The sequence below is a fragment of the Cajanus cajan genome, chromosome 6, assembly GCF_000230855.2.
Source record: "Cajanus cajan strain Asha chromosome 6, NIPB_CcT2T_4, whole genome shotgun sequence".
Taxonomy (NCBI): domain Eukaryota; kingdom Viridiplantae; phylum Streptophyta; class Magnoliopsida; order Fabales; family Fabaceae; genus Cajanus; species Cajanus cajan.
The window spans coordinates 12,754,645-12,777,215 of record NC_138522.1 but is presented as its reverse complement, the minus strand read 5'-3'; the positions used below and the strand labels follow the sequence as shown (position 1 = coordinate 12,777,215).

At 33.2% G+C, this 22,571-nt stretch overlaps 1 long non-coding RNA gene across 1 annotated transcript; it reads right to left on the bottom strand.

Moving 5' to 3' along the window:
- Nucleotides 1-4,191: 4,191 nt before the first annotated feature.
- LOC145958836 (uncharacterized) lies at nucleotides 4,192-16,580 on the bottom strand. Its single transcript, XR_014434395.1, has 2 exons — nucleotides 14,517-16,580; nucleotides 4,192-4,736 (listed from the first exon to the last, which is right to left on the bottom strand). It is a non-coding gene; the product is annotated as an uncharacterized LOC145958836 (long non-coding RNA).
- Between the last annotated feature and the right edge of the window lie 5,991 nt (nucleotides 16,581-22,571).

The following is a 22,571-nucleotide window of genomic DNA, read 5'->3' as shown; positions in this document are numbered from 1 at the left end:
TAGATGATTAGGAGTTTTCTTTCTTGAATGTTTTTCTCAACATTTGTTGTTCAACCTTGATACAAAGTTGAACCAAATCATTCAAATCCCTATAAGGTAAAAGCTCCACTTTATCTCTTATTTCCAAGTTAAGACCACTTAAAAACCTAGCAATGGTAAGGTTTTCTTCTTCCCTTATCCTAACCCTCATCATATATAGCTCCATGACTTGCTTATACTCTTCAACACTCATGTGTCTTTGTTGGAGCCTTTGGAGCTTATTCATAAGCTCCCTAGTATAGTAAGAGGGTATATGTCTCCTCCTTAATGCACTCCTCAATTCATTCCAATATTGAATTGGAGGATCATTATGGAGATGCCTATCCTTAACAATGGACGTCCACCAATACATGGCATGGTGTTGGAAGCTCAAAGTGGCAAGAGATACTTTTCTCTCTTCACTTACTTGGTGGCAAGCAAAAATTTGCTCTACCTTCATTTCCCAATCTAGGTAACCCTCAACATCATCTTTTCCATGAAAATAAGGGAGATCTACTTTGGATTCCCTAATTTTGGGTTCCCTATGAGACCTTCTAGGAGGGGGTTGGTAGTGATCACCTAGTTATAGGCTTTCTTCTTGCATGGGTACCCCTAAGGTGAAACAATGTGATTAGGAACTTCTGCTCCTACTTTAGTGCTTGTGGTATAGATTTTCTTCCTTTTGCTTCAAAATTCTAATTTCCTCCTCTAGAATAGCAAGTCGAGCCTCTCTTTCAATCCTTTCTTTAATCTTTTGTTTGGCTTCTTGCTCTCTCAAAGTTTTAGCAAGTTTAGCTCATGTGCAACTTTTAAAAAATTTATAAGCACTTGCATCACTATCACTTTGGTGAGGAGAGAAATTTTCCATTATAGGCAAAAGTTTTTCTTTTACAAAAGAATTTTGAGAAGAAATTTTGAAAAACTTAGACTAAGTACTTGGAGGACTAAGTATACAAATTGAACCTTGGAGGAAGGTGAGCTACTAAGAGCCATTTAATAACCAAGCCTCTTCAGGTAAAAAATATTAATCCCCCTTTAGTTAATCCTTGCCAAAACAATTTGTTTATGAAAATTTGATTTTTCTTATAACAAGTGAAAACTATCTAGTCGAACAAATTAAAATTTCAAGTATTCAAAATGCAGAATTTAAACTACCTAGACGTATCCCTAAGGTGGAAGCTTGATAGGTATCAAAGACCTTCAAAGACCACTTCCACCAAGTCAAACGCAAGCTAATTAACATTAGGGAAAGATGGTTGTGCACCTAAGACACGCCCCAAAGGTCGTTTACAGTAAAGGAATCAAAAACAAATTACAAAATTGAATCAAAGTGGCTTTAAAGTTCAAAGAAAATAGCCACTGAGTTAGAGACCGATTTAGCGACAGATTTTAGTGACAAAAATTTTTTGCGATGGAAATTTTCGTCTCTAAACTCTATTTTCCAGAATTTTACAAATTTTTCTCAAATTTTATTTTCTGGACCAGGTCTGTCTAGATTGATCTGCAGCTCCACAACTGAATTGGCAGCAACCTCTCCAAGTGTTTAAGGTGATATTTGAAGTGTATTTAAGAATTCGTCATGAACAACCAAATTTGAATGCTTCCACAAATCTTCCTTGGTATCCTTTTGATGACCCTTGTAGTACTAGCTTCTACCAAGAATGGTTAGTCCACACATTGTTCCTCATTTAGAAGTCCAAGAATGAAGCATAACACACCAAAAGAAGTTTAACTCAAGGAGGCCAATCAAATAGATAAACTAGAATTAAAGGTATTCAAAGAAATGACAAGCACTCAAAGGAATTTTCCCTAGGATTGGTTCTAGAATAGATGACAAATCAAAAATGAATTCAATGTAGATTAACACCAATAGTTGCTCAAATTTTCCAACTAGTAAAATTCAAATGAATCGAATGCTTTCAAAGAATTTTAAACTTTTTTTTGGCTTTTCTTTTCTTCTTTTTTTTAAACTAATATTTTCTTGGAATTTCTTTTGAATTTTTTTTTATATCACTTTTTAATTTCTTAGGAGTTGCCTTTTTCTTCTTTAAAATTCAAATAGTAGTCTCAGTCAAACAGCTAGACTAGGCACCAGATTTGGCAATTTGAATTTGAATTGCAAAATGTAATGCAAATTGCCTTAAGATGATATGAAATGTGTCATGCTTTTCTTGTTTCACTAAATTCTCTCCATGTGTCACAGTCTAGACATGATTTTTATTAGATTTTGAATTTCAAATTCCAATTCAAATTTCAGCAACTATCAACATAATTCAAAGAATAAGATTTCTGGAATTTCAAAGAAAATTATGACAACCAAATGACATAATAGAATCTTAACTCTATAAGAGAATTACTAATGATGTAATAGTAATTCATGGAATCAAATTATTCAAAAATAAAAGCACCAAAGCACATTTGAAATTCGGTCAAAACAGATTTAATAGCATGCTTCACACAATTTTTAAATCAAACAAGCATATACTAGGAATTGTTAAACAAGAAAGGACTAAACATGACTCTAATGACAAAACCAGATAGATTCTAAAATCAAAGACTCAAGCAATTCATATGACCGAATCAAAATCAAAATCAAGGAGACTCAAAAAAATTGTAAAATGCACAAGCACATGAAGCCTAAGGCACATTTAAATCATGATTCATATGAAACAAGATATGAACCAAATGAAATTTCCGAAAAAGAAAACTAGATCTATCAATTAGATGGAACAAGAATTAGATCTAGGAAATAATATACTTAAGACATATAAACGAAATGATGCAGACAAGAAAGATAGTTCACCGAAAAGAATTAGTGACTTATCTTAGGAAGAACCGAGCTCATGATACCACTTGATGGAGTCTTGATTTGCTTTAACTCCATGAGATTCATCAACACCTCTTCTTGAAATTTTCCTTGAGGAACTTCAAGGTTGGAATTGGCCAAGATGAGACGCAATGAGGTTCACGTTGGACTAAGCTTCTTAGGTAGAAGAAGCCTAAGCCTAGAACTACAAAGAGAATAGCTCAAGGAAATTTGGAGAAGGAATTCTACTATGGTGACTTCGGCTAGAGAGAATTGAGTTCTCAAAGATGGAGAAAATTATCATTCAATTTCCAAAAGTGTCTTACTTACACAGCCAAAAGAGATTTATAGGCCAAGGTAGAGTACTAGAGAAGCTAAGATAACTTAAGGTTTAAATCAAACCATGGTATGGTTGATTTAAACCTTAGGCGCCAAAATTTGAATGTTTAAATTCAAATTTGGTGCCAAGCTTCCTAGAAATCCGAAAATGCCATGTGCTCATCTAACATTACACATAATATTCTTAAGTCAAACATTAACATCTCATCACATTATGCATAATCATCTCATATCATATCATGTATAATCCTCTACTATCACATATAAAGTTTTTCATGCTACGTACAAACATATCATATTAGGCACATAACACACAATAAACATTTGATATATGACATAAACACAAAGCCTCAAGTACAAGGTAACATAAACATAATCTTGTATCATCATGATAACTCATACACAAATATCCCCTCTCGTTATTGCTCTTTCTTAACCATATGTATAAGTTTCTCAAACCATCTCCAAGATTAAACACTTAATGGGTAAATAAACTTACCATTACAACTCTCAAACTGTCTCTCCTTATCTTAAGTTCCTACAACATTGTGATATTATTAATTTCTATTATAATGGCTTATAAAAGAACATTAATATGATTGAAAGTTGATTCAATACGAAGTACAGTAGAACAACAATATAAAGTTTAGAATAACAGTTGTATAAATAGTGGATTGGATTCAAGTGTACTTGTTAACCCTTAGATCTTCCTTAAATAAATATGATTTCAGTTTCATTACTTTCACGTTCATTAATTAACTCAACTAGATCCCTCAAAAATGAGTCCTAAGATGATTAATCCTAAACATGATTCATCTATGCTTTGAGATTAACACCTTGCATTAAGAACGATAACTTGAACAAAGGAGGCTAACCAAATGAAGTCTATTCCTAAAACAAGAGATGATTAGGTGTGTGATTCAATTTGGGTTTTTGAAAACGTTTTCCAACAGAGTTCAAAAACCAAAAATCATAAAACGGATGATCAAACCAAAATAAGCATTAAGAGAAGAACCAGACACAAGTAATGGAAGTGAAATGCATATATAATCAAGAAGAAGAAGAGTTAGTAGTTGCACCGAAGCCAATCCCAAATGATCTAGCCCGTTATTGTAAGGGCCATTACAAAATCAAAGGAGAAGAAGAAATTACAAAGGAAAAGAAGAAGAAATGAAGTTGATCCTTGTTCCCAAGTGATCCAGCCTCAAGATCTCTTCTTTGGCTATGTTTTGCTCTATTCCTCTTTTTTTCCTCTACTGCTCTGTGTTGTCTTATCTCTCTCTTAATTCCCTTTTTATATTGGCCTCCAAAATAGGGGAAAGATCCAATTTTTATCCCGTGGCTGCAGCTGTCGTCCACAGCCATAGATGTGGAAGGTCCATCATGGTTAAGTAATATTCATGGCCACAACTAGGTCCCACAACTATGGCTGTGGAAGTTCCTTCATGGTGAAGTAAGGCTTCAGTGCTACAGCTGTAGACTCACAACCATGGTTGTGACTCTCTGGAACCTTTTCTTTCTCTTTAGTATCCCATGGCACGAGCTGTGAATTCACAACCATGGCTATAGAATGCTGATTTCCAAAAAATTTTACAAAAAGAGAGAAATTTCATCATATTTCTACTACTCTTCCAATCTACTTAAGTTCACTTAAATTTTCCTATTTTGGGCTAAATATCATCAAACATATTTACATTTTTATCCAAAAAGAGTGCTAAATTCTAAATAAAAACATGTATAATAAGCACTCAACAAATACATGGAGTTATACTTATGATATCAAGTTAATCTAAATTTTGTTATAAAGATAACAGAATTACCTACAACTTCTATGTTGACTTTAAGATTTAATTTTATTATATACTATTTTAAAAAATTACATAACCATAGTATTTAAGCTTAACTCTAATAGCTTGACCTTTATTTACTAATTTGATCAAAACTTGAGTTCTAAACCTATTATTTGGGTGATTTAAGCACCATTGGAAGGATAACATCCAAGCCTACAACTCTTATGAATACTATGAAACCTAATTCGGTCATATAAGAGTCCTCAAAGTGCTTACAAGTTTCAGACATTATGTTTTGCACATAAAACATGAGACTCATATTGTGACTCACATAACTCGATAGTTTGTTGACATATTTATGTGATTCTTGAGTCTAAACTATAGCCTCAAATGTCTAGTTTCTAATCTAACAAACATAACTCTATTTGGTTAACCATGTAAAGAGAAATCACCTAAATACTGATATATGTTCATACCAAAATTTTCTGAATTAAACAAATTACACCAAAATTCTCAAATCATACATAAACCTTAACCTCCAATATATCCATATACAACCTTTTACTTTAATTCTCAATTCAATCGATTACAAAAATAATTAACACTTAAAATATATTTATATACCATCAATTAACCAAACACATATATTGTAACATCCCAGTTTTTATTATTATTATATGGTATTTGGTCATAATTTTGTGATTATATTTTACTTCAATTGTAGCTAATTCACATTTCATTTATGCTTAATTGTAGGCTTTAGAAATATATGTATATTGTTGGGCTTAATTAGATAGTTGTAAACTTTCTTTTCAATAAAATCGTTTTCGCTGGGCTGACTGGCAAACCTCGGTGTTTAGGGCATAACTTGGGCTGTGATGGTCCAAATGATGCAAAATTGGTGTCAATGGAAATCTAAGAGAAAAACGCACAACTTTCACAGAAATAGCCATTTGCAAAATCGGTCGTTTAGGAGGTCAAAATTGGAATTTGATTGATACAATTGGTTCTCGCTGGACTGATTGGCAAGCCTCGGTTTGTGGGGTATAACTTGGTCGGTGGTTGTTCAAATGATACAAACTTGGTGGCTATGGAAAGATAAGAGAAAATCCTACAACTTTCATGAAGGAAATATTTTCAGATTCGGCTGTCTATAAGGTCCAAATCAGTAGCTAAAGTCGATGAGGAAAAGAACATGGCACCAACTCCATTAATTCATCCCACCAACTTTAATAATTCATCTCACTAATTCATTCCACTTAGTTTTGTCTAAGATTTTTTCATTATTTTCCATTTTTTAATGTGTCTTGAAGGCTATAAATAGCCCTTCACTTCTCCATTGCAAACCATCCCTCAATTCTCATTCTCTCTTCTCTTATACTCTCTTCTTCTCCTCTTCTTCTCTTTGAAGACCTAGAGGAATCCATAGGAGGTGGTTCTATCCTAGTAGAAGGAGCCTAGAGGAGGAAGCTCTTCTTTAGTTTCAGCGCTTGTCATCCAGGTAAGGGGGGAGTGAGAAACCTCGCTCTGGGTGTGGGATTGTATGCTTGGTAGTGGGATTGGCCCCCAATCCTGTGTTTGTTGTATGTCATATTGTTTGTATGTTCTAATTGCTGGGTTAATATGTGTGTATGAATAGAAATTCTGTTGAGATTATGATTGTGAAAGTTATGAATATGATATGATAATGTGAATGTGATGTTTCTAATGATATGATGTGATGATAATGTGATGATAATGTGATCTGATGTGATGATGAAATATGATGTGAAATGGCCATGAGATATGATTGACCATGAGATAGATAATGTGATAATGTGACAATGAGATATGAAATGTGATAAAGAGAAATGACCATGGAAAGTGATAAAGTGATATGAGAATGCATAGAGTCTTGTTTGACATGCATCATTTGCATAAAGTGATAAGGGTACGATATGGAATACGCCGCCAGAGAAGGCCCCCTAGTGTAAAAACTGTGGGGATCAGTCCTTGGGGATGGCTCGGTTTGGAAGTCCCAGTCTCGCCCATTGTGTGCATGGGATGTATCTTGCGCGGCTTAGCTATCCTGACGAGACTCTGGTAGTATGTCCTTCTAGTGAGAGTGCGCAGAGGTTGTGTCCCGACATGTACTCCTAGACTACTCTTTGTGTATTGCTAGCGGCAATATACTACGTGATAAGTGACTGGCGCCACATGCATGATAAAATGTAGTCCGTGTCCATACATGTGTCTTTTGATGTTATATGACAAATGAATATGCCTTGAATGAGTAAGATGTGATATTGTTATTAATCTATGTTATACATGTTTTGTTTGTGCTTGGCTATCTGGTATATATTTCTACACTGTGAGCCGAGTGAGATGTTTTCTCACTCCCTTTTTCTTTGTGTTGTTTTTCTCTGACTGTTATACAGGTGATTATCAGTATGAGGCTGAGAATGTTGGTCGTGAGGCTTAGGCTTCTTTATGGGATATGCTCTGATAGGACATGTGACATCGGGGCATAGATAAGATTAGATTAGGATGTTAATGTTATTATTTTGGAAACTTGAGATTTATTTCTTTGTAATTTCTGCTGATTGTGTTTGTTAAAAATGTGATACTCTTTAAACATGTTTGATTATTAAATGTTATATTTAAATTTATTGAGTTATGATATGCGGGGTAGAGGGTGTCACATTTAGTGGTATCAGAGCCTGGTTGATCAAATCGACCGTGAGTTATGAGTCTATTGTGCTTGTGTGATAGTTGAGAAATTTATACTAGCATGATGGTTGATTATGTTTGTTGTCATGTGTACTATTTTCTTAGATTATGGCTGGTAGAAATGATCGTGCAATTGCTGATGCTCTTCAAGCGTTAGCACAAGCCGTGAGTAACAATAATAGGGCTGAAATCACTCCTAACTGGTTAGAGCGATTTCAACAAAATAATCCACCTACTTTCCAAGGAGGATATGACCCAGATGTTGCGATGAATTGGCTAATGGAAATCGAAAAGATTTTTAATGCCATGGAGTGTCCTTTCGCTCAGAAGGTGAGGCTGGCTACCTTCATGTTGACTGCTGATGCCCATTTTTGGTGGGAAGGAGCTCTTCAAAGGATGATTGATGGAGGAGTGCAATTGAATTGGGACAACTTCAAGAGAGTCTTCCTCGAAAAGTATTTCCCGGATGATGTAAGAAGCCAGAAAGAAGTTGAATTTCTTGAGCTGAAACAAGGAAATGATACAGTGGCAGAGTATGCTGCAAAATTTGATGCCTTGGTTCGCTATTGTACTCATTACCATGGTGAGGGTGGTGAAAGGGCTAAGTGTATTAAGTTCGTGAATGGCCTTCGTCCGGAGATAAAAACAGCAATTAATTATCAAGAGATCTATCACTATCCAACGCTTGTCAACAAGAGTAGAATCTATGATCGTGATAATCGTGCACGTGCTAGTTTCTACAAAGGGGCTGGAGGTCCTATACGTTCTGCAGGTTCTAGTGCTCTGGGTAAGAGTAAGCCTTACTCTGTTCCTACCAAAATTCAAGGAAATCATGCTAAGAGTAGATCCGTTGCTAGAAATTCTTTCGTAAATGGTGCTGCTAGTGTAGGAGGCTCTGTTTCTACCCCTACTAATCGATGCAAGAAATGTGGGCTGCGTGGGCATGAACACTATAACTGTCCCGACAAAGAAATAACATGTTTCAATTGCAATGGCAAAGGTCATATTAGTACTCAGTGTCCACAATCGCCAAAGCAACGTATGATGGGAACAGGAGCTAATTCTCAACCTAAACGTCCAACAACTACTGGAAGAGTATTTGCTCTTAGTAGTGCTGAAGCTACTCAGTCCGATAATTTAATACAAGGTATTTGTTTCATAGCTGAGAATCCTTTGGTTGTACTGTTTGACTCTGGTGCAACTCATTCTTTCATTTCTTTTGCCTGTGTCCAAAAATTGAAATTGCCAGTGTCTTATTTGAGCTATGATCTAGTTGTAGAAACTCCCACAGAAGGTCCCATATCTACTTCTAGTATTTGCCTCAAATGCCCAATTGCTATTTCTGAAAGACAGTTTCTGGTTGACCTTATCTGTTTGCCTCTTAGTCAACTCGATATCATTCTTGGAATGGACTGGTTATCTTCCAATCATGTCCTACTAAATTGTTTTGAAAAATCCATATCTTTTGGTGAGAATAAGGGCGCAGAGTTTTTAAGTGCTAACAAAATAAAAACTTGTTTAAAGGAAAATGAAAAGGTTTACATGATTCTCGCCTGTTTAACTCTTGAGAAAGACCATGAGCCTAGTAAGATTCCCATAGTAAGAGAGTTTCCTGAAGTTTTCCCTAAGGACATATCTAGCTTACCACCTGAGAGGGAGATTGAGTTTTCCATAGACTTAGTACCTGGTACTGCACCCATATCCATAGCACCTTATAGAATGTCCCCTAAGGAGTTAGCTGAACTCAAGAAACAGATAGAAGAACTTCAAGAGAAACAATTCATTAGACCTAGTGTCTCACCTTGGGGAGCGCCTGTTTTGTTGGTCAAGAAGAAAGATGGGAGCATGAGGTTGTGCGTAGACTATAGGCAACTAAATAAAGTAACCATCAAGAATAAGTATCCATTGCCTAGAATAGATGACCTTATGGACCAGCTAGTTGGGGCTTGTGTGTTTAGTAAGATAGATTTGAGATCAGGTTATCACCAAATCCGAGTGAAATCCGAGGATATCCCAAAGACTGCTTTTAGAACCCGCTATGGGCACTATGAGTATTTAGTTATGCCTTTCGGTGTAACTAATGCACCTGGAGTATTCATGGATTATATGAATAGGATCTTTCACCCCTATTTGGATAGATTTGTAGTAGTCTTCATAGATGACATCCTTGTATATTCTAAGACTAAGGAAGAACATGCTGAACACCTTAGGATTGTCCTTCAAACCCTTAAGGAGAAGCAGTTATATGCTAAATTGTCTAAGTGTGAATTCTGGCTCAATAGTGTAAGCTTTTTGGGACATGTGATTTCTGAAGGAGGGATAGCTGTAGACCCTTCTAAGGTAGAAGCTGTACTTGAGTGGAAAACACCTAAGTCAGTTTTTGAGATCAGGAGTTTTCTGGGGTTAGCTGGGTATTATAGGAGGTTTATAGAGGGTTTTTCTAAATTAGCATTACCTTTGACCAAATTGACTAGGAAGAATCAACCTTTTGTGTGGGACTCTAAGTGTGAAGAGAATTTTCAGGAACTTAAGAGGAGGTTAACTAGTGCCCCTATTTTAGCATTACCTGACCCTAATGAAACCTTTGTAGTGTATTGTGATGCCTCTAAGATGGGTTTAGGAGGGGTACTTATGCAGAAGGGAAAGGTAATAGCCTATGCTTCTAGGCAATTGAAAATCCATAAACAAAACTACCCTACCCATGACCTTGAATTAGCTGCAGTAGTATTTGTTCTTAAGTTGTGGAGGCATTACTTGTTTGGGTCTAGATTTGAAGTTTTTAGTGATCATAAGAGCCTTAAGTACTTATTTGACCAAAAAGAACTAAATATGAGGCAGAGGAGATGGTTAGAGTTCCTTAAGGATTATGATTTTCAATTAAATTACCACCCTGGCAAGGCTAATGTTGTAGCTGATGCTCTGAGTAGAAAATCCTTGAGAATCTCTTCTTTGATGATTAAGGAGTTGCACATGATTGAAGAGTTTAGAGATATGAGCTTAGTGTGTGAACTGACCTCTAGGAGTATTAAGTTGGGAGCCTTGAGAGTGACTAATAACTTGATAGATGAGATTAGAAAAGGTCAGAAAGCAGATCCTTTCTTATTGAGTCAAGTAGAGAAGTTGAATCAAGGTGTGGAAAGTGAGTTTAAAGTTGGAGTAGATGGGGTGTTAAGATTTAAGGACAGGTTATGCATTCCTAGTGTGCCTGAGCTTAAGAAAGCAATCCTAGAAGAAGGTCATAGGAGCAGCCTTAGTATCCATCCAGGAGCCACTAAGATGTACCAAGACCTTAGGAAAATGTTCTGGTGGCCTAAGATGAAGAGGGAGGTAGAGGAATTTGTGTATGCTTGCTTAGTATGTCAGAAAGCTAAAGTAGAACACCAGAAACCTTCAGGTCTGCTACAACCTTTAGATGTGCCTGTGTGGAAATGGGATAGCATCTCGATGGATTTTGTAGTAGGATTACCTAGGACAAGGAAGAACTTGGATGCTATATGGGTCATTGTGGATAGATTAACTAAGTCTGCCCATTTTATTCCCATTAACATTAGATACCCTTTGGAGAGATTAACCAAGTTGTACATAGGTGAGATTGTAAGGTTGCATGGGGTTCCTACTAGTATAGTTTCTGATAGAGATCCTAGGTTCACCTCTAGATTTTGGGAGAGCTTGCATAAGGCGTTAGGCACTAAGCTTAGGTTGAGTTCAGCATATCACCCCCAAACAGATGGCCAGACTGAGAGGACCATACAATCCTTAGAAGACTTGTTGAGAGCTTGTATCTTAGAACATGGAGGTACTTGGGATAGTTTCCTACCTTTGATAGAGTTTACCTACAATAATAGCTACCATTCCAGTATTGGGATGGCACCCTATGAGGCTTTGTATGGTAGGAGATGTAGAACACCTTTGTGTTGGGTAGAACCTGGAGAGAGTGCCATTTTGGGACCTGAGATAGTTCAACAAACCACCGAAAAGGTTAAGATGATCCAGGATAAAATGAGAGTGTCCCAAAGTAGACAAAAGAGCTACTATGATAAAAGAAGGAAAGACCTTGAGTTTAAAGAGGGAGATCATGTATTCCTTAAAGTAACTCCTTGGACTGGAATTGGTAGAGCACTTAAATCTCGCAAACTTACTCCAAGATTCATTGGTCCCTACCAGATCCTTAAAAGAGTTGGTGATGTAGCCTACCAAATTGCGTTACCTCCATCCCTATCAAATCTTCATGATGTCTTCCATGTTTCTCAACTTAGAAAATACATTCATGACCCATCTCATATTGTGGAACCCGACAACATTCAGTTAAAGGATAACCTCACTTATGAAACCATACCTTTGAGAATTGAGGACAAGAGGGTAAGGCAACTAAGAGGTAAGGAAATTCCTTTAGTCAAAGTTGTTTGGGGAGGAAACTTTGAAGAAGACGCTACATGGGAACTAGAAAGCAAAATGCGGGAAGCTCACCCATTCCTGTTTTCAGGTAAATTTCGAGGACGAAATTTCTTAAAGGAGGGGAGAATTGTAACATCCCAGTTTTTATTATTATTATATGGTATTTGGTCATAATTTTGTGATTATATTTTACTTCAATTGTAGCTAATTCACATTTCATTTATGCTTAATTGTAGGCTTTAGAAATATATGTATATTGTTGGGCTTAATTAGATAGTTGTAAACTTTCTTTTCAATAAAATCGTTTTCGCTGGGCTGACTGGCAAACCTCGGTGTTTAGGGCATAACTTGGGCTGTGATGGTCCAAATGATGCAAAATTGGTGTCAATGGAAATCTAAGAGAAAAACGCACAACTTTCACAGAAATAGCCATTTGCAAAATCGGTCGTTTAGGAGGTCAAAATTGGAATTTGATTGATACAATTGGTTCTCGCTGGACTGATTGGCAAGCCTCGGTTTGTGGGGTATAACTTGGTCGGTGGTTGTTCAAATGATACAAACTTGGTGGCTATGGAAAGATAAGAGAAAATCCTACAACTTTCATGAAGGAAATATTTTCAGATTCGGCTGTCTATAAGGTCCAAATCAGTAGCTAAAGTCGATGAGGAAAAGAACATGGCACCAACTCCATTAATTCATCCCACCAACTTTAATAATTCATCTCACTAATTCATTCCACTTAGTTTTGTCTAAGATTTTTTCATTATTTTCCATTTTTTAATGTGTCTTGAAGGCTATAAATAGCCCTTCACTTCTCCATTGCAAACCATCCCTCAATTCTCATTCTCTCTTCTCTTATACTCTCTTCTTCTCCTCTTCTTCTCTTTGAAGACCTAGAGGAATCCATAGGAGGTGGTTCTATCCTAGTAGAAGGAGCCTAGAGGAGGAAGCTCTTCTTTAGTTTCAGCGCTTGTCATCCAGGTAAGGGGGGAGTGAGAAACCTCGCTCTGGGTGTGGGATTGTATGCTTGGTAGTGGGATTGGCCCCCAATCCTGTGTTTGTTGTATGTCATATTGTTTGTATGTTCTAATTGCTGGGTTAATATGTGTGTATGAATAGAAATTCTGTTGAGATTATGATTGTGAAAGTTATGAATATGATATGATAATGTGAATGTGATGTTTCTAATGATATGATGTGATGATAATGTGATGATAATGTGATCTGATGTGATGATGAAATATGATGTGAAATGGCCATGAGATATGATTGACCATGAGATAGATAATGTGATAATGTGACAATGAGATATGAAATGTGATAAAGAGAAATGACCATGGAAAGTGATAAAGTGATATGAGAATGCATAGAGTCTTGTTTGACATGCATCATTTGCATAAAGTGATAAGGGTACGATATGGAATACGCCGCCAGAGAAGGCCCCCTAGTGTAAAAACTGTGGGGATCAGTCCTTGGGGATGGCTCGGTTTGGAAGTCCCAGTCTCGCCCATTGTGTGCATGGGATGTATCTTGCGCGGCTTAGCTATCCTGACGAGACTCTGGTAGTATGTCCTTCTAGTGAGAGTGCGCAGAGGTTGTGTCCCGACATGTACTCCTAGACTACTCTTTGTGTATTGCTAGCGGCAATATACTACGTGATAAGTGACTGGCGCCACATGCATGATAAAATGTAGTCCGTGTCCATACATGTGTCTTTTGATGTTATATGACAAATGAATATGCCTTGAATGAGTAAGATGTGATATTGTTATTAATCTATGTTATACATGTTTTGTTTGTGCTTGGCTATCTGGTATATATTTCTACACTGTGAGCCGAGTGAGATGTTTTCTCACTCCCTTTTTCTTTGTGTTGTTTTTCTCTGACTGTTATACAGGTGATTATCAGTATGAGGCTGAGAATGTTGGTCGTGAGGCTTAGGCTTCTTTATGGGATATGCTCTGATAGGACATGTGACATCGGGGCATAGATAAGATTAGATTAGGATGTTAATGTTATTATTTTGGAAACTTGAGATTTATTTCTTTGTAATTTCTGCTGATTGTGTTTGTTAAAAATGTGATACTCTTTAAACATGTTTGATTATTAAATGTTATATTTAAATTTATTGAGTTATGATATGCGGGGTAGAGGGTGTCACATATATCACTTTCACAATTCTTCATCAATTTTATCAATCTTTATTTTCCTCTATAATTCAAAGGTTCCTATGGGCACTCATAAATTAACAAATAATCCAAATCAATACAATTCATTTTATATTTAATACAAAGATCATGCATAAAGTCCATACAAATAATATGAAGAACAAATTCTCATCATACAAATCAAAATCATGAATTTCCAAAAGAATTAGATACACAGGCAAAAAGGGGTTGTAATCCCCCATCCTAACACATTAATTGACTCCAAAAGAGAAAACCCTCACTTTTCTTTACCTTGGTGGATGCTAAAAGAAGGGCATGGATCTCCGAAGTGATCTCCCACAAACCTTGGTTCTCTCAGTTCTTTAGAGTGAAAGTATAGAAAATAGAATAATGAGAAGCGTATTCAAAAACTGTCATAACCTCCTATTTTTAAAACTTAACTCACAATATTAACCTTTTAGTAAAATAGTTTAACCGTGGTTTTCTTTTCCTTCTCTCAATAATATTGATACTTATAGATAATATATAAAATAAATATATTTCTCTCGACCCAATTATGAAATAAAATATATGAAAAATATTTTCTAAAATACATTTAATTACATAATTAACTAGAATACATATTTTCTCCAAATACTTTCTATAACAAAATAACTTCACAAATTTTTCTTTATTTAATTAAAAACACTCATAATCATTAAAAATTTGTAAAATATTTTATAAAATACCCTTTAATTAATTAAAACATTCTTTTAATATATTTAGAAAACTTGAGATATTACACTATCTGTCTGACTCCTTAATTTGTCACATATTATTTTATTTATACATGTACTATAATCTATCATCTCTCTTATGAAAAGATATATTTAGCATTTATTGCTCATTAATGCTTTTCAAATGATTACAAAATAGAGAATAGATAAAGTTTACATGGAACAGTGGGACAGTCAGAGGCGTTGTCATTTCAAACTTGATATTTTCTCTCTCTTTGTCATTTCACCTTACAACTCATTTTGGAAAGAACAAAATCGCTTCTACCCAGTTTATTCAAACACTTAAGGGGTGTTTGGTAGCGGAGAAGTTTTTTCATACCCAAAAATCATGATTCCTAGGAATTACATATCCTAAGAATCATGATTTCTGAGAATAACTAAAATCTGTTTGGTTACTCATAAAGGTTCATGTGAAAATTTATACAAAATTTTCAGGAATTAAAGATTGTCATGTTTGGTTACAACACTATATTCATGGGTATATAAATGTTCCTGGGTGAGGGATAGGAAGAGAAGGGGAGTGAGTGTGACAATGATAGAAAGAGAGAGGAAGAAAGAGAAATAGGGGGAGAGAGGTGTGAAAATGATATATATAAGTTTCCAGACTAAAAGTGTCGATTATTTACATAGATAATTGATTATATTATTCCAAGCAATTCTGGAAATCAACGAAGAATAATTTAATCGATTATTTTGATCAATAATCAATTATTCCAAAGGCGTATTATTCAATAATTGATTATTACAACAATTGTTCTTCATATAACTTAAAAATAGAGCAAATAATCGATCAAATTAAGTGAAAACTTAATATCTTGATTTTTCATACGATTTCTCTTTACAAATCAATCTTAACATTTATCTAAATCATCAATCATCATTTAAATAGTGACAAAATGCTAAGTTATTTACCAAGCACAAAGAACACAGGCAACATAGCTTAAAACCACACAAGACAAAATACGACTTGCACTCTTATTCATCAAGAAGCTCAAAACACAAAGTAAACTACAAGTTGCACTCTTATCTTTTAAGAGGCTCATTTGTGATCATCAAAACAAACTAGGATCATCTCTTCATCTTGAGTTTGAACATATCCCTCAAATATGCCTAAGGAATTGATAATCTCACTCCCCTTACCTGGAGTGATGATTCTTGTGGAAGGATGCTTCTTTGGTGGCTTTTATTGCTAGTATGGGCTTCCTCCGATATTCTCCTCTAGGTTTTCTCCTGTGAACACTCTAGGTTTTCAAAAATACGCTTAGTGACCTAATCTCTCTCTATTTTTTTCTTTTGAATTAGTCTTCGAGTTGACTCCAAAATCTAGCCTAATTGTTTTTTATGAGCTCTCCCATTTATTTTAATTAATATAATATTTCTCTTATGAATCTTAATTTATTTTAATTCATTCATTATTTAATTTTTGAAAAAAATAAGATGTTACACAAAACACACAACTACAACCTCCATATAGTTTTTCTTCCAGATCACGGTTCTCTTGACGAGAGTTCTACGGCAAGAAATCAAAATAGAGAAAAAGTGTTAGATTTAGACCTTATAATCTCCTTGACAAGAAAAAAAACTTATTGGATTCACAAGGACTAGGCCCAAAAATCTTTAAAATAAGTTTGTATCTACTAAAGCCTCATTATCTTGTAAAAAAATATCTTTAAAATCATAAAATCCATTTTAAAACAATCCATTATTCTTAAAAAATATATTTCTTTAATTAAACCTCTTACACTATTCTAATTAGGAAATTTGAGGTACTAATCCTCTTTTAACACCTTTGATCTGGTTTAAAAATAGAGATGATAGAAGTGAAAATAAAATAAAAAAATAAAATACGCACCCTTAAATAAAATTTGCAATAAGTAATAAATTGATAATTTAGTGGGTACCGACGAGTAACGAAGATGAGTTTTTTTACCTACTTGTCCATATTCATAACTATTCACATATGTAGAATTACATAGGTACCCTTACACACATATATATAACCTAGTTACCCTAATTTTTCATAGTTCCCCTTTCTTTCTTTGACGAACTCACTCTAGCGGCGCCTCCTTCCTAATCCGACCTCATTCTGTCGACCCCTCATTTCTAATTCTACCTCACTTTCTCAACACCTCCTTTTTAATTCTACCTCACCTTATTAGTGCTCCTTTTCTGATTCACCCCCTCCTTTCTAATTCTACCTCTCCCTATCAATGATCCCTTTCTGATTCTACCTCCAATTATTGGTGCCTTCTTTCTGATTATATCTCAATCTATCATTGAACAAGGAAATGAAGATTCTAGACACAATCATATTAGGTAACTATCCACCACTATTAAATTGGCACAGTCACCACTTACCTCCATTATTTTGTTTGGTGTTTTTTCCTTATTTAATTTAATTGTCACATTGTCATTATCTCACCTCACCACTATCCTTATTTGAAGATTTTTCTTATATAATTTTATTGTTGTTAGCTTGTTTCTTTGATCACTCTCCCCTGCGACTTGTTGGTTTGCTTTTTTAGTCCTATAATTATCTTGTTTGTTGTCATGTATTTTTTTTTTATTTAGTGTTCTAAATTTATATTAATTATGTTATTCTATAAGTATATGCTTTATAACTACAACTTCATTCTTAGTCAATGTTATACCATAACATTTTAATCTTCAAATTAAAATATTTTACAATTTCCCCTTTTATAAATTATTGAAAATAAATAAATCAAATATATTTTTACAATTTTTGTTTCTTGAAATAAATTATTGAAAGTGTTTTTATTTCTTGAAACAAAAAATGGCGAAATAGGAAATAAAAAACATTCCTTGAAAAAATCTTGAAAATATGAAAATGTAAACCATTTTCAGGAAAAAAAAATTATGAATGGAAAATATTTTCTCAAGACAAAGAAAAATATAAATTTGAATTGTATTAAAATTGAGAAAAAGATTTACAAATTTTTTTAAATATCTAAGTTGTAGATCATAAAAAGTATATCTTAACAAAAAAAAAAATTCAGTTACTTTTAACTAACTATTGAAGACGAAATAATGTCTGTTTAGAAAGAAAAAATTAATGTCTTAGAAATAAAATAATAAAAGTCTATTTGTTAGAAGATAAACATATGATTCGCTAATTTTTATTTGGGGTATGTAAATACCTTAAATGTAATAACATTAAAATGTGAAAATTTATATGTAAATTTGAAATTATAGTTGATAAGTGATGACGGGTCTATCTAATTGTAGTTACACGATGACGTGAGTTATTTTTTATTTTTTTATTCATTAAAATTATAATATCAACACACAAATCTAAGACTCGCATTCTACCTCAAACCCTTAGTTTAAATAGTTTTGATTTAACTCTTTTACATATATTTAATTTGTTTTTTAATTTTTAATTTTTAAATAATTCGATTATTAAGTTAAAATATCATAATTGATAAATGGTAAGTTTGACTCAAAATTGATGACTCGAATATTTTTTCAGTTACTAATCTAGCACAATTCAAGATTTGAACAAACTAAAACCTATTAAATGAGGACAATTTTATATGATTTATATTCATTGATATAAAAAATCATGTAGAGCATGCAATAAAAATGATCCGAAACAGGTTCCACTACTCTTTTGTTATTATGCTTTGTCTCATCTTTGATGAATAGAAAATGTTTTTTTTTTCTCTTTTTTCTTTGTCATTTCAATAAAAGAAAATGAAAAAAGAAAACTTGTAACCTTACACATTCATAAAATTGAGATTCTAATCCAAGGTTAGTTGGTAATATAAATTTAACAAGGTTTTCAACTAAGAAACGAAAGCAACAAGGTTTTAGAAAATATTAATAATTAAAATACTTTTGTATTATAATATAAATCATTTATTATAAATCTAAATATTATTTATAAGTTTAAAAATATTATTTTTAATGAATTTCAATTATAATATAATATATATTCAAAATTATTTTTTATATAACAAATTATAGCTATATAAAATAAAATAAAATAAAAAAGTTATTGTGTATTGAACATGATAACATACTAGTATAATTTATATATTCAAAAATATTTATTTATTATAAACTAGTTATTTAAAGTATTAAATTTTATTATGAATTTTATATAATGATTCTATTCAAGGGTGTGCTAAACAAAAGTATATTAGAGACTATCACTCCTATTCTTCTTTTTTGTCACACTAAAGGTAACATTTCTATTTGAGTTTGTTTCTTTGTTTCCTTTGTTTCCTTATTTTTATGGAGTATGACTTTTCTTGGGATTAATCAAATTAATGAGATGCATATCCACATACAACAAAGGAAATTTATGGTTTTATTATTTTTAGATAGTTAAAATATTTTAATAATTCCCAAGATTTGGTGTGAGCTCTTCTTGTCTTTGTAGAATTTTGATACTTAAATTTACAAGTTTATCTTCATTTTTGCATCCTAGAATGCAAACTTCTTTTGAAACTAAAATGCCCAAGACATATCCTTTCTTCATTGAATTAACTTGTTTACAAAATTGTATTTATCCCACATGAGAATGATTTTTTATTTATTAAAAACTTAGTTTTTAGAACTTAGTTGTTGCTAGTAATAGGTATTTATGTGTTCATTTTTCCTTGTAGATTGAACCATGCGATAAATGTGTGGTTTTCTAAAAACAATTGTTAATTGTGTAATTTTGTGTTGTATGTTGAGTGTATGTTGCATATTTTATAAGGCTTTACATTGTTTTGTGCAGTTAAGTTGCAATTTTAATTCATGTGATGTTTTTAAAGTTCTAAGAGTTAAAGATTTCTTATGAATTATGTTATTTACAGTTGTTTTTGTTGAGGTCAAAGTTGACCAAACATTGGGGAAGGTAAATAAGATTTTCAGAAAAATTGAACTTCATAAGTTCATTTCTTTGAATTTTAGAGAGAAGTTTTACAGAGATAAGCTTTGGAGCCTACGAAGTTTAATCTTCAATCTGATTCCACTAGAAGTTTCCTTTCATTCTATTGAAGGTTATATTAAGTAGTAGAAGTAGATATTCAAGTGGAGGAGCTAAGAATCTTAGAGAAGATTAAGTTACCATATGAAGGGGTTTGTAATTCCCCAACCCAACAAGTTGATTAGTCATTGACTTATGATTTTCACCATTTCTTGGAAGCATCTCAATTTATTTAGAACATGATATGGGAGGATTTGGTTTTTGAGTTAGTGATGGAATATTTGAAATAAAAATTTTGGATCCAATAGATGTATTCCAAGAAGAAAGTCTAACGAATTCATCTTTGTTAGGGAACTTCATTTTCCCTATTTTGATAGGTAGTTGCATTTTAAAAGTCTATGGGCCAATATTTTAATTCACTTTGTCTGTTGTATCTGAACCACCCTTGGTTTGGCAAGGCTCACAAAGCCAATTTTTTGGAATTTTTATGGTATTGATTCTCATGCAAAAACTGAAATGGGATGGAGATAACATTGATTTACAAAAAAATTCTAGGTTGCAACTAATTGGTCTTTTGACAAATGATAGAAAATGTATTTATTTCCTATCATTAAATGAATCAAAAGAATTAATATGTGCAACATAGAACCCTTCTATAAACCAATGTTGTTATCATCCCATTTCAGTCATTGCATGATAATTAATACCATAAAATTTTCAATATATTGGCTTTGGGAGCATTGCCAATCCAAGGGTGCTTCAAATACACCACACAAAGTGAATCAGAATATTGGACAGTGGACTGCTAAATACAGCAAGATATCAAAACAAGGAAAGTTAAGTTTCTTCACAATGATGAAGTCAGTAGACTTTCTTCTGTAAAGGCTTTTGTTGGATCCAAAAATGTTATTTCAAATAATTCCTCATCGATTACAAAACCAAATTGTCCCATATCATCTCCTGAATTAATTGGTAAACCTCAAAGGAAAAGATGAAACACAAAAGTCAATCACAAATCAACACGCTTCTCACCCATTATATATATACAATGATTAGTTTTAACACGGTTTGAATTTAGGTAGAAGAAAATACATGCAAAAAACAAACTAGCATAATGAAAAACATTAAAAGTTTTTCAATCCACTAGTTTTTGCCTCTAGTTTTTCGTAATGAATATGTTTCATCTACAAGGTTTGAAATTCATTTTCTTTTTTACTAAATTTATTTGGTTGTAGCATGCAAGTAATTTAAATTTTTTTAAAAATGATTATTTGTTGTAAGAATGTTGAGTATTGGCTTTATAAGTTTAACTACTACAAGTGTTGAATTGTTGTTTTTTTTAATCTATTTTAGAATTAGTTGCCTATAAACAATGAAATTGTATGATAACTTTTCAAAACAATCCAGTCAAATTGTTAACTTATATGAATGTTTCTTTTTAATTATACAATAAAAAAAACTAAATTCCAAGTAGTGACTCTAGGAAACTCTGACTTAACAGGTACCAAACAACACACGTTATTTTTATTACATCCAATAAGATTATCCCAAGACAAGTCAACCTCCACTTGAAATTATTTCATTATATAAGAACATTAGTTATAAAAGTTAAGAGGAAGTTGTGTTATTTTGTAAGGTGAAAAAATAATTGGGATGGAGAGAAATTCTCACCTTTTCTCAATGGGGGGGAACATGTTCATTAGACATTGACTTATGATTTTCACCATTTCTTGGATGATTCTCAATTTATTTAGGACGTGATATGGGAGGATTTGGTTTTTAGGTTATTGAGTTAATATTTAAAATAATAATTTTGGATCTAAACTCTAACTAAATAGGTATCAAAAAACACACCATTTATATTCCATCAAATAAGACTATCCAAGGACAACTCAACCTCTACTAGAAATTGTTTCATTAAGAATGCTAGTCATAAATGTTAAGAGGAAGTTGTGTTATTTTGTAAGAAATAAAAAATAATTGGGATGAAAAGAAATTATCATCTTTTGTCAACGGGCGAGAAACATATTGATTAGTCATTAACTTATGATTTTCACCATTTCTTGGAAGCTTCTCAATTTATTTAGAACATGATATGGGAGGGTTTGGTTTTTGAGTTAGTGATGGAATATTTGAAATAAAAATTTTGGATCCAATAGATGTATTCCAAGAAGAAAGTCTAATGAATTCATCTTTGTGGGGGAACTTCATTTTCCCTATTTTGACACGTAGTTGCATTTTAAAAGTCTATGGGCCAATATTTTGATTCACTTTGTTTGTTGTATCTGAACCACCCTTGGTTTGGCAAGGCTCACAAAGCCAATTTTTGGAAATTTTTATGGTATTGATTCTCATGAAAAAATTGAAATGGGATGGAGATAACATTGATTTACAAAAAATTTCTAGGTTGCAACTAATTGGTCTTTTGACAAATGATAGAAAATCTATTTATTTCCTACCATTAAATGAATCAAAAGATTTAATAGGTGAACCATAGAACCCTTTTGTAAACCAATGTTGTTATCATCCCATTTCAGTCATTGCATGATAATTAATACCTTAAAAATTTCCAATATATTGGCTTTGGAAGCATTGTCAATCCCAGGGTGCTTCAAATACACCACACAAAGT